This window comes from Chelmon rostratus, chromosome 1 (genome assembly GCF_017976325.1).
Source record: "Chelmon rostratus isolate fCheRos1 chromosome 1, fCheRos1.pri, whole genome shotgun sequence".
Classification (NCBI taxonomy): Eukaryota; Metazoa; Chordata; class Actinopteri; order Chaetodontiformes; family Chaetodontidae; genus Chelmon; species Chelmon rostratus.
In genome coordinates this window covers 28552776-28564818 of record NC_055658.1, presented here as the reverse complement: position 1 = coordinate 28564818, position 12043 = coordinate 28552776, and the positions used below count along the sequence as shown (strand labels likewise).

At 41.1% G+C, this 12043-nt stretch overlaps 1 protein-coding gene across 1 annotated transcript in view; it reads right to left on the bottom strand.

The window, feature by feature from the left end:
• The window catches only part of glceb (glucuronic acid epimerase b), a 54174-nt gene extending 42333 nt beyond the window's left edge, over nucleotides 1–11841 (bottom strand). The window contains exon 1 of the mRNA XM_041937492.1: nucleotides 11691–11841. The gene's annotated coding sequence lies outside the window, so the exon portion shown is untranslated. The remainder of the gene's footprint in view (nucleotides 1–11690) is intronic.
• Nucleotides 11842–12043: the final 202 nt, after the last annotated feature.

The following is a 12043-nucleotide window of genomic DNA, read 5'->3' as shown; positions in this document are numbered from 1 at the left end:
GAGCAATGGATAGCAAATTAGCAAGAGTAGAGCTAATGCACACATTGGAGAAAAGTAAATAAATAGTTAGTCCAGACATTTTACAGACACTAGATAATATCAAATCAACTGATAAATGGGGGCTATTTTTCATTACACGTAGTTTATCCCAACTATTGGATGCTACCAAGTGTCCAGGCACGAGGCTACAAAAGAGTCATGAAGAAAGGCTAATGACACTAAGACACTGCTGGGACTTCTTGCTGGCTTAATATGTCCAGCTAGTCCAATAAAGACTTAACAGGTCTCTGGGGCCAAGGTCAAACCTCCTACCTTAAAAGAAGGAAAACTTCATTTGCAAGCCTAATCAAGTGTGAATGTCACAGAGGCACAGCAAAGACTGGTCGTGGAAGGCTAATTTTGTTCAGGGAAGATGAGAGAGCTTCAGAGTCTCCCAGTTTTGCAATATTGGATGGCGCTGAGTTGTAAAGATGGCTATTAAAACAATTAACTAAGACATTCTTTATCCGCATTGGGTTGTAAGAGTGGATGGCTGTTATGAGACTGACGTAAAATGGCAGCCCAGAGACATTTCACTACACTAAGTTTCAGGCACGGAGCTCTTCAAACTGGATGGAAAAGAGCTCATTTATAAATACAATATCATTTGAGGGCTTAAATTATTCTCCTTGCCAGCAACCTTTGTGCTTGGACAAAGAATTAAAAAAAAAATCAGTAGATGTGCAATACACATTTTTCCTTCTTGGAATCATGGCCAAAGCTGTGACCGGCCTCAACTGAGCTGAACTCATATCACGGTCAACTGCTCAAACGTGCAGGTGTTCAGTCATTTTGCAGCTGCTACATAATGCAGGAGTCACAGTCGTTTGGAGACTTTTGCTTTTCTGCTCCTATTTTTAATGTGGGTCTTATTTCAGTCGACGGCCTGTCTGAATGGGTCAACACAAGTCATCTGGCACCATAGAGTACTTTGAATTATTATCTATTGGAGTAAAATATTACAGTGCCAATACACTTTCATGTGTTGCCCTCACCACATTTTACTTAATCAGTTTTGTTTTGTCTCTTTAGCACTGAAGGAAAATTCCAGTATTTTAAAACCTGGGTTTCCTTCTCTTAATTGTGGCCATCCTGAGTATGGGCCATGCTAACTTTGCACAACTGCCACAGCTAACCAGCAAAATTGCCCCTGAGGTAGATCCCTATGCATTTACCTAAATTAGCTAATTCATGGGGGCTGCTTTCTGTCAGAGATGAGCATTTGAAGTAATGTATCTAAGACTGAAGCTGCCTGCCCAGATATACTCTGTTGTTTTGCTGTAGTCCATGTTTCAAAAATCTCTCCAGCAGAGGAGGGGAACGCACGGGCAGCATGACCCACAACGGCTGCAATTTTGAGAATAAGAACTCGGTAGGATCAAGAATTGTACTTTAAATGCAAAATGAACACAAGCAGCTGAAAAAAAAACAACAACAAAACAATGAAAAGTCAACATACACACAGACCATTGGCACGAATGCCAACAACCAAGGACAGGATGGACAAACATGCTGTTTGTGTAGCTAGTGCCAGGTTTTTTTAACCTCAATTCCACTAGAGATTACAACTGTTTGAACAAGCGAATGACACAGGAAGTCTGTCGTGAGCGGAAAAAAATGAAGTGAGAAGCATTCAGCCTGTCAGTATAACACAAGGGGCGTTATTAACTTTGGTTGCACAGAACACACGCTGAGAGACAACACAGTGGCATCTCTATTCACCGCCACTGAATAGACACTCGCAAGCCAGACTGCAGCAAAAGTCAGTTGTGGCAGAGAAGAACAGCACTACATTACTGGCTTGTGTGCAGTTAATTCACGTGTATGAAAGGGCAGGTCGGTGGGGTTCTTGGGTTTGGGTACTGATGCTGTGACAGATAGGACAGACGGCAAAGGCACAAGTACCCAACACATGATCTGGAGCCAGCCAACCAGAGCATCTCGCTCCCCGTGGAGTGTTACAATTCCTTGGAAAGCCTGTTTGGACCTACCGGCTCTTAATCCTGGTTACATGCACGAAACAAGATGAGCTTTAAACACATTTTTCTGAAGGACTTGTTCACTGAAAGCCAAAAAGTATGGTGCATAATGAGACTGGAGCACAGGCATGGATCTGTTGTGTGCGCGCCTGAGGGCAACTGGGGCTATTTTCTTTTGTTGTACGGGTTGGTTGGTATTTCACACGGGGGGGGAGGTTTGCGCCTGGGGTAGGGTTATGGCTCCAAAGTACGCAGACATAAGCTGTCTGCGTGCTGCCTTTGAAGCAGACTATGGTTGGCTGTACTGTGTGGGTCACAGGGCAAGGGGGTTTACAACAGCAGTGTCCCACAGAGAGCATGGACTCATCAACCCCCCCTCAGCCCACTGCCAAATATTAACAAAGAATAGAGACTAGAAAAGAAACATGTAGAATAAATGTTCGCAAAAGCAGCCATTATGATGTGCTTGTTGGGTTGTGAATTTTTGTGTCTTCAACCAAAAACATAAGAAGGCAGGCCTAAACTTCAGTCTACATGTCAAATGCAATTTTTAGCAACTGTAGCCTAAAAAATAAGGATATGCTGTGAGTGGCCGACAATGTGCCTAAAAACATCAAACTGTTACTTGCTGGAGGAAAAGAAAATCTACCCTCAAGGCCTGTAACACACACACAGGGCTCACTACTGTGTCACGGACACCTGCAATCGACATCCTGACAAAAACAAAAACATCTCACCTGGTTCGACTGATTCTACAACATGTTTCATGACATTTACCCAAAAGAACACACAGTGCCAACCAGCTTCCAAGTGTAAATATGACAACACTTGCTTTGCTTATAATGTTGAATTCTTTTACAGTCGACCATGGACTTCATAGAGAAGACAAATGATCCTCCACCTGCCTGCTCATTAACACCAATGTTAGATAGGTACTAATTATAGAGACTGTAACAGTTACAGCGGCCTGGGTTCCTGTGCTTCACGAGTTTAGGCTTTAGGAAGTGTTGTGCATGCAGCCAAAACAGAGCAGACCTTTGTCCATTAGCCTATTATTAAGCACAGGAACAAACTGGCTTTTGGCTGCATTACTGACAAAAATCTCAGCATGAGCAAGCTCAAGCAGCTACAGCAGTGAGGCAGACACAAAGTGACTGCTGGCATCCGGTAGGAGAGACATTAATGACATTTAAGCAAGCTGAAGGAAGATGGTATAACGGCTTGAGGTCGGCAACTTAGGTCCACAATAGCTTTAAACTATTCTTTAAAATAGTTGCTATTCTGATTGAACACAACGAACACAACGTTCTTCTTCTCTTTTTCTCCTCAGCTGCCTTTGTGCTCTCCACATTTCTTCCTCAACACATTAATAATTTGCTCTGCAGGATGTGTAAGGCTATGCATGGTGAATTAAACTCAAGATAGCACTTTATTTTCAATGGCAGGGGTGTCAAGAAAAAGGGGACGTTGACACCCAGCAGGTCCAAGATGGGAGTGGTGTAGTGCCCGATGAGAGAAAACACCAGGCACTCTTTATTATACGGTGTGGATAATAGAGGCAACGACAGTGTGGCCTCAAAAAGAGAGTCAAACTATTTGCATTTGAGACTTGCATTACTTTATCCTTATGTTGGAATTTCATTTCAGTGATTTACACGAGCATTTTACCTCTGCGTTTATGCAAAAGAGTTTTCTGCAGTGGTGCTACTCTATAAGCTAATATATACTGTAAAATAAAAGAGTACAATCTTTATTCATGCTGTTACAGTTGTCATAACATCACAAACATCTGAGCTCTGGATATATAACTAGGCTGCTTTATTAATGTCTAACATCCACTCAGGAGGCTATTCAAGTTATTATGACAAAAAGAAACCAACATACACAAGAGAGCAGGTATGAGGATGGTAGCATGTAAGGAGCAAGAAAAATGGCTTATTTAAATTGGATTTTCTGGTCAACAAGAAAAGAAGTATCAACAGTAGAACAGCCATCTGCCATCTTAGTCACAAACAACCCACATCTGATAATCCCTCATCTGCCACGAGGTGTGGGCAATTTGGATCATTTTGGGTATATGTGATTTATACCACAGTAGCAATATACTGTATATGGGGATATACTGTACAGTCTCTCAGACATGTCTGGAAACTCAAATGAGAGAACAATTACAAAAACAGGTGGGAATGTCTGTTTTGGCTAATTCTGTGAACACCTGACAAATCACGGTACTTCTTCACACGGACACAAGGAACGCCTGTATGCAAATATTGCAATAAAGCAATGTTGCTCATTGATTTGCAAAATTGCCCAAGCCAAAAAGACATTAAAAAGTATGACTAGTTTGGTAGAAAGGTTATGTTAAAATCTGTAGTGGATGAAAATTCCTCATAGTGTCGTGGCATTTCATTTAACATTTCATCAAACCCCAGAAAACCCCAGCACGTCATTACAAAACTGGAACAACAGTGGCGAGGTAAATTTAGATTTAGATTATTTAGACTGTTTGTGGCAGCACATGTAAGAATACAGATCTCTGCACTAACGATGGTTGCTTTTTTCACACTGCTAACTTAAAACTGAATGCCGAGGACTCCAGAGAACAACAAAAAGAAGGATAATTTAAGATATTTAAATATCTTCTGCTGATAATTAGTCAGCATTATCTCTTTTTGGGCTGCTGGTAGAAAACAGATGGGAAAGCCCTGAGAGTGTGAGAAAAGACTCAGACCTTTCCTTTAAAGCTTAATTAAGATGATAAACACACTCCAAAAAGAGGTCTTGTAAACACAGATGAAAATAAGTGTCACATTTGCTTTCTATTTCCAGATTAGAAAAAATGCTTCGGCATCCAAAATTTATAATTAGTTGTTAATAATAGACAGAAAATGACACTTTTTTAAGGCCTGTCAGGGAATTTGAAATATACAGAAAATCACATAATAAGGAGGAAAAAATTAACTATATCAGCTGGCATCTTAATGCACTCAAAGAGCCAAGCACAGAATATGATAACTGTTATTACATTGGTACCATCGGCTGGCTGCAGCAGGGGAGGACTCTTACAGGAGCTGGACCAAAACCCTGAAATCAGTTGTTGCTCAGAAGACAAATCCACCACACAGTGATCAGTTCTTTAGAAATCTGACCTACAGGCAGACGACTGTCATGCACACGCTAAAATACGGAATCGGACCTGGACATCTGCTGCTGATTCTTGACGAGAACACACATGCTTAGACTTGGCAAAAACCTTCACAGTCTAATAATAAGGTGATATTCTTTTATAGGCAACTGCATAATTCAGAGACCTGGCGGATCAAAGACAACGGGCAATAGTCCGAGGTTTAAGGCGAGTAGTTACCACATTTTACACAGAAAAGGACTGGACATGCTATAGGTTGCATATCTTGTTTTCTACTTGGCTCCCACCCTGCAGTACATGTGCCACAGAAAAGGGGTGAGTTCAGTTCTTTATGTCACTTCTCAATGTTCTAAATAGACCACGCATTTGAAGAAGGGAGAACTTGAGCTACAAGGACACTTGACTGTTTCGTGCAGTGCGGTGAAATGTGCTGATTAAGGGCGCTCATCAGAGAAGAGACTGAAATGGCTTTGGAAGGACATACATCAACAATAAATCAAAGAAGAGCGACATAAAACTGCACTCTGCCAAATCCAGCAGATATCACTAGAAAGGGCCCGATGATTAATATTTACAGGAGATGACAAACTGAAAGGTGCAATATGGGTTTACACAGCTACAACTGTGACATGTTAAATACCACAGTCATGAGAATTTGCTTACAAGTCGACTCTGCCATTGAAAGACACAGAAACAGCGATATGCTCAGAGATCAGAGCTGCATCTACAGGGTGGTGTGACTATGCCTGTGTCCACATGAGTGCATGCATAATTTATAATATGTATGTGACAGGAAGTCCGTATAAAAGGTGTTATGGAATGGACAGTCAGTGTTTGTGAGAGACTCTGTAAGACTAAATCGAAGTACTGTGTGTCTTTACCCACAAACATAAAAATCAGAACAGGCAGTGAAATCCTAATATAATAAAGTATATGAAACAGAGCTGTAGTGTGAAAAGTGGATAAAAACATCATCTTGCTGCGTGGTGTTTTCTGCTGGTGGGGGAACTTTTGAAAAGGTACATTTTGCACCATAGCAGGAAATGGCCATAATACATCTTGGAGAAGCTGTTGATCAATGCCAGTGACTAAAGGATTACTAGGCCAGGTGCTGAGATTTATGGATTTCAAGGGTATTTGTTTGGGCCTAAATTGTTTTCATTCAAAATCTCTTCTCTTCCAAATAAAGTATTATAAAGTATTAGCTATTCTTCAGTGTTCACCAATACAATATTTCACAGAGTGATATGCTGTATTCTGTCTTCCCTAGGCATTTCTATCAACTCTGTGTTCTGATTAGCTGACTGCCTAATTAGCAAGCTGCCAACTTCTCCCAGTGTCACTGCAATCTGCCACCACTCAAAAATAGTTCAAATACACACTCCATGGAAGACGGTTTTGTGTGCAAGTCTTTGTTAGCAGACTTCCGCGCATCCTCACTGGCTCTGAAACCATATATGAAACCATAAACCACATAAAAACATCTTCTTACCTCTATTAATTGTCACCACTTCTGTTTTCTGCATTTTATATACATTCTTTCATTGTTCTCACTAGCCTGCTGGTACACAATGGTGCACCAGTTAGTTTTAAGCAGCTTTAGTCAGTAAGTAGTTTAAATCAGTAATTCTGCAAAATCAGGCTTTAAAAGATGCAAAGAAACAAGCAAAAATGGTGCTGGGGCACCCGATACCACTTTACACCAATGTGGCGCTAACCTCCGTCAGCTGAGCAGGTAGGCGGAGGAGGACCAATGTCGGCAGTTTGGAGATATTTTAGGATAAATGATGATAACAAATGTAGAGCAGTCTGCAAACTATGCTCTGCTAAACTGACAAGAGGGAGGTTGAAAAGCAGCTCCTTTAACAAGCAAGTTGATAAAACTCCTAAAGAGCCAACACAGTGCAGAGTTCAAGGAGTTTGCTAATGCTAGCAGCTGAAAACAGCGATGATCAACGCTGTAAGAAGCGAGAGAAAATGTCCAGAGACAACCCACGGCCAGTAAAAATAACAGAAGCTCTTACCCAGTAGATTGCTTGGGATGACCCACAGTTTCAGCTGAAGATAATATGTAATTTTGTTGTCTTCTCTGGGAAGTGAAGCTGAGATTCTCAGCTGTCACTACATCACTGAAACCGTATTACCAAACAGTCTCTCATCGAGCAGAAGCGAGCTCTGGGATTATTTATTTGGGTACGAACATGAGCTCACCACTCACCAGTGGAGTCATGGCATCAGATGTGATTCCCACTGTCAGCGTCCTTCAGAGACTTCTGACCAAAGAAACAGACGAAGACATCGAAACAATGAAGGGAACCTTTGCTGCAGCCGTCCCGAGACACTTCACTGAAAAAACCCTACTGTACTGCATCACAACTGTGTGTGTGTGTGTGTGTGTGTGTGTGTGTGTATGCTGAGCATGTTAGAATTATAATGGTATTGTGAAGTACTCGGTATTAGCAAGCACCAAAATTTAAGTACTTGGTCTGGGAAAAAAGCCGTATCTGTGCATCTCTACCTATCAAGGTAAAGGTATTTATGCACAAAACACTCATTATTACACTGTTCCATGTCAAATCTGAATAAAATAAAATAAATCTCAAAAGAAACAGCTAATTTAAATTGTTTACACAATTCACAGTGACATGAATGACTTGAATTTATTTGATTATTGTGTTTGTGTCTTGAGGGGTGTGTGGCAGCCAGCAGAGAACATACTGAAAGCACCATAAAATATGAAGAGCAATACCTAATCTAAATACCGTGCGTGAAAATCCATTTTTAGTCACACCACGAAAACTACCGCTCTTCACTTGCATCTCTAAAATGTCAGTATCTTCCTCCTCACTTTCCACTAGGGGAAAAACTGCTTTGCATCCGCTTCACTCCACTGCCTTTCTGGTTCATGTGTAAATTCAGAGCACCAAATGAGACCAGGCAGCGCCCGACAGCAAGTTTTAGAAATGGTAGCCAGGCTGCTTGCCAGGGATCAATGTTGGTTGCCAAAGTTGACAGAATGTCTGCATAATGTCATAGATTACAACTGGAGCAATAATGGTTCTGGATAATTACACCCCATATTTCAGTTTAACTTTTAAGTAAAGCTTACTAAAACTTAGCTGCATGGCCATCCAAGGTCAGGAATAAACTTCTGCACTCAAATTAAACTTAATGGGTAAATTTCCTTCTGCAAAGCCATTTTTGAAGTTTCGACGTGAAGGTGTGGTGCACAAAGAAAGACTAAACAAGTTTTTTTCCTCTCTTTTTCCAAATGTAGTAAATGCTTTTGAAAGGTTTTGCCAAAATTGTCCAACTAGCAATGTTCAACGATTGAAGGGGTGATGGATGATTGTTTTTTCCTGCACCAATATTACGGCAATTTTAACCAACTTACTATCAGAACTAAGATCTTCTAAAAATAATCTCTAGAATCTGGGCCCTATTATGCATTTAGAGATGTTGCTGGTGGAACAGCATGTCCGCCCACCGAGCCCCGTTACTCAGCTGGAGTGACGAGCGAATGTAAAATCCTTAGTTACAAACAGTTTGTCATCTGTTTTCAATAGATCTGATGTGTAAAACTCACTTAAACTTCGCTCTGTGCTCCATAAGAGCAGGTAGCATTATAGATATGATTTGGCTCGCGATAATAAAGATAATAACAGAACATGATGCTGTGATATTTTCACACAATTCCCCCCAACCCCCTCCTACTCCCACACCTACTTTGATATTCACTATATCTGACAGATTAAATCAGCGTTAACAACGGCACTTTTATTTGTCTGGGTATAAATCCACACCCACACTGGGAGATTTAAAAGGTTTTTAACACACCAAAAGTGGTTGTCAACAGCATCACCCAGACTAAATAAAAGGACTGATGTGGTTGAAATTTGTCAGCTGTTAGTCTTGACCCCTGCCAGACGTTTACATGCTGAAATAAACTCAATGACTAAGCAAAAATCCAGGTGGGTTAATGGAGTTGTGCTTGCAACGATTATCAGTGCATCACAGCTCAAATATGGAATCAGACTATGCATATACATATATACATGACAATTTCTATAGTCAGAGTATTACCGTAACCTAATTGATTATAATCAAATTATGATTGTGCATATACACGAGCCACATGTATAAAGGGAAGGCAGGCATGTGATTAGTGAAATGGAATTTAAGAAACATTTCAACATGTTGCAACTGGCTCTTGAGCCAAATGTGAAGTATTTAAGGTGTTTGGTAGACAGCCGCTGGAATAAAATACTACTTGCTATAGCCTGTGGTGTAGTTTGACATATGAAATCCAAATCATAGCCGTTTGCAGAAAGACCTAGTGTATAACATTCATCATTACAATCTGAAACTGGCCCTCACTAAACCAGCCATAAAAGTGAAGCTGTTCGCTCACTCCTTTCATTCAAGTGGCTATTTGTCTGAGGTTATATGCGGTGTTGAGGACGCACAATGAGCCACAGACACTCTTCAAAACTGCCACTTACGAGGAATTCACAGACTCAGAGATCATGCATTTAACAAGGTGCAGGGCTGCAGAGACAATGAATATCATGTCGCACAACTGTCCTCCCATATTGTCTATTTCCACCACATGTTTTCAGCTACATAGCATTTATTACAAAAAAAGCTTTTACAGGAATAAACACAGTATGTGAAATGTGTAATGTTGCCTGTGTACATTGCAGTATTGAAATAACAAAGTAGGTCTGGATTAATTTAGAAAGAACTGGGCAATATACCGTTATCATTTTTTCAGCTTTTTTTTCTTAAGGCAACAATTTTCCAATATTTATATCGGCCACAAAATGCAGTATTGGTCAGGCATTAAATAAGACATCTTGTATACACCTAGAAAATGTTGAGCAGTGGCAAATGTTCAAATAACGTCTTCTGTTCGAAAGTATGATGATGGAGATTTTGTGAAACATCTTAGCCAAACTGTTTATGACCCTGTTGTGGCTCTCTCCCCCCTTTATGCCTGTCTGGGTGAACGCTGAAGCACCTTCAGCAACAGAATGACACAACCGAGGAGCACCATTGAATGCTGCAAGAGATCCTTCCTCCCACTGGTCTCTAGTATGTACAACACCTCTTTCATTGCTGGACACTGGCATGGCAAAACCTCCAATTCAATTCACTGATTCTGTTCCTATTTCAGCTATTTTCAATTCCAATTTCCACTTTCCTACAGCTCTTTTTTCCATTTTCAATTGGTACTATATACTATGACACCTCTCTACACAGTTTAGTCATTGCTTGTCATTTTCAAACATTGTAATCAATACCCCAACCTTCAATTAATGCACAACCCCCTTTATTTTCACTGCACCTCTTTCCATTTTTTTTTATGTAGACGTGCATGCACATTTTATTTTACTATGTATGCACATATAGCACATTCAAACTAAGCATGTGCTTAATTAACCATGTCTATCAGGTATCACAGCCACAAAAACTTCTATCAGCATGAATGCAGTTGTACCACATCTTCTTTGGTGGACATTGAGGAAGGTATGAGCACAAAACTAAATGTCAGTATCCTGAAAATAGCCTAATTCCCACTAAAGCAGATCCTCGACAAGGCACAGTGCAAACAGCTATTTTGTAACCAAAACATAGAAGGGACTGCACCGAAAAGGACTGGTATGAATAGACAGTTCAAGATGTGCGTTCAAGGACAGCACTGACCACGAAAAAAGTAAAGCTGGTGTCATGACATTTCTGATGCCGTCTTGCCAGAAGCGCAGTTGCACAGAAGTGGCATTTTACCAACAGTCTGTAACAACAGGGTGCAGGTGAAAATACAACTCTTTGATGGACAAGTCGCTGCACATTAGAAAGAGACACTGTCCGCTAAACACCGAGGAGTGTCGGAGTCAACTAGCAATGAAAAGCAGCTATTCTGTTGCAACGGTTTGCGGGTGAAAACACATCTTTCCCGGGAACCAACAGCAAAACTGTCGTTAAAAACCAAAGATGAATGGACGTTAGCTTACCGGTGGCACAAGTTAAGTTTGTCAGTTTCTGGTCCATTCACAAAAAAAGAAAGGAAAAAAAGCCTGCTGTCATGGCTTCCTCGCGTAGCCGCTTCATCAAAACCACTCCGAAAGGACAACACTGTAAAACGCTGATATTTTTGTGTAGCGCTGGCAGGCGACCTAGCCGGCTAGCTAGTGAGCCAGCCAAGAGCTACTTTATACTAAGCAGATGTATCGTTAGCCTACAAGCTAACAGGGGTATGCATTCCAGAGAGAGTCAGCAGTGAGCTTTGAAGTTCCTACATTCCCCCTGTGGTTCAACAATCACAAGCCGATAAGCTGAAGGTTGTATTACAGACTTGGCGGTCAAGTGTTACACGAAGATAAGATGTGACAGGAAAGGAAACGGAGACAGGTGGGATTTAAATGTTGCTTTGCTGATGTGAAACTGAACAGAGAAAATACCAGCTAGCACTGCATATGAGTGTCTGGACAGAGGGAGCCAACAAGACGGAACGTTAGCAGCCTTACCTGAAGGATTAAACGTGTCGTGCAGAGCCGGAGTTTGTTCGCGGACACCGGTAATAGTTGTTTTCGGTTGGTCGGTTAGTTTAAAAGAGTCCTGTTTTACCTCAGGCTCTGTAGCGGCTCAGCCAACGAGAGTGGCTGAGTACGCTGCTTCCCAGCCACAACAGCAACTGAATACACTTTTGGATCTGCTTCTCACTCGGAAGGATCTTCAATATCGCGAGATAGGACGAGAGCTCGGGGATATCGACGAACCAATCAAATTAGGCGGCCGGTGCCAAGCTTTTGTTTTTTGTGGGTAAGAGCGAGCAGAGCCTCTGTGATTTTTAAAATAAGATAAAAATATAGGCTAAAAT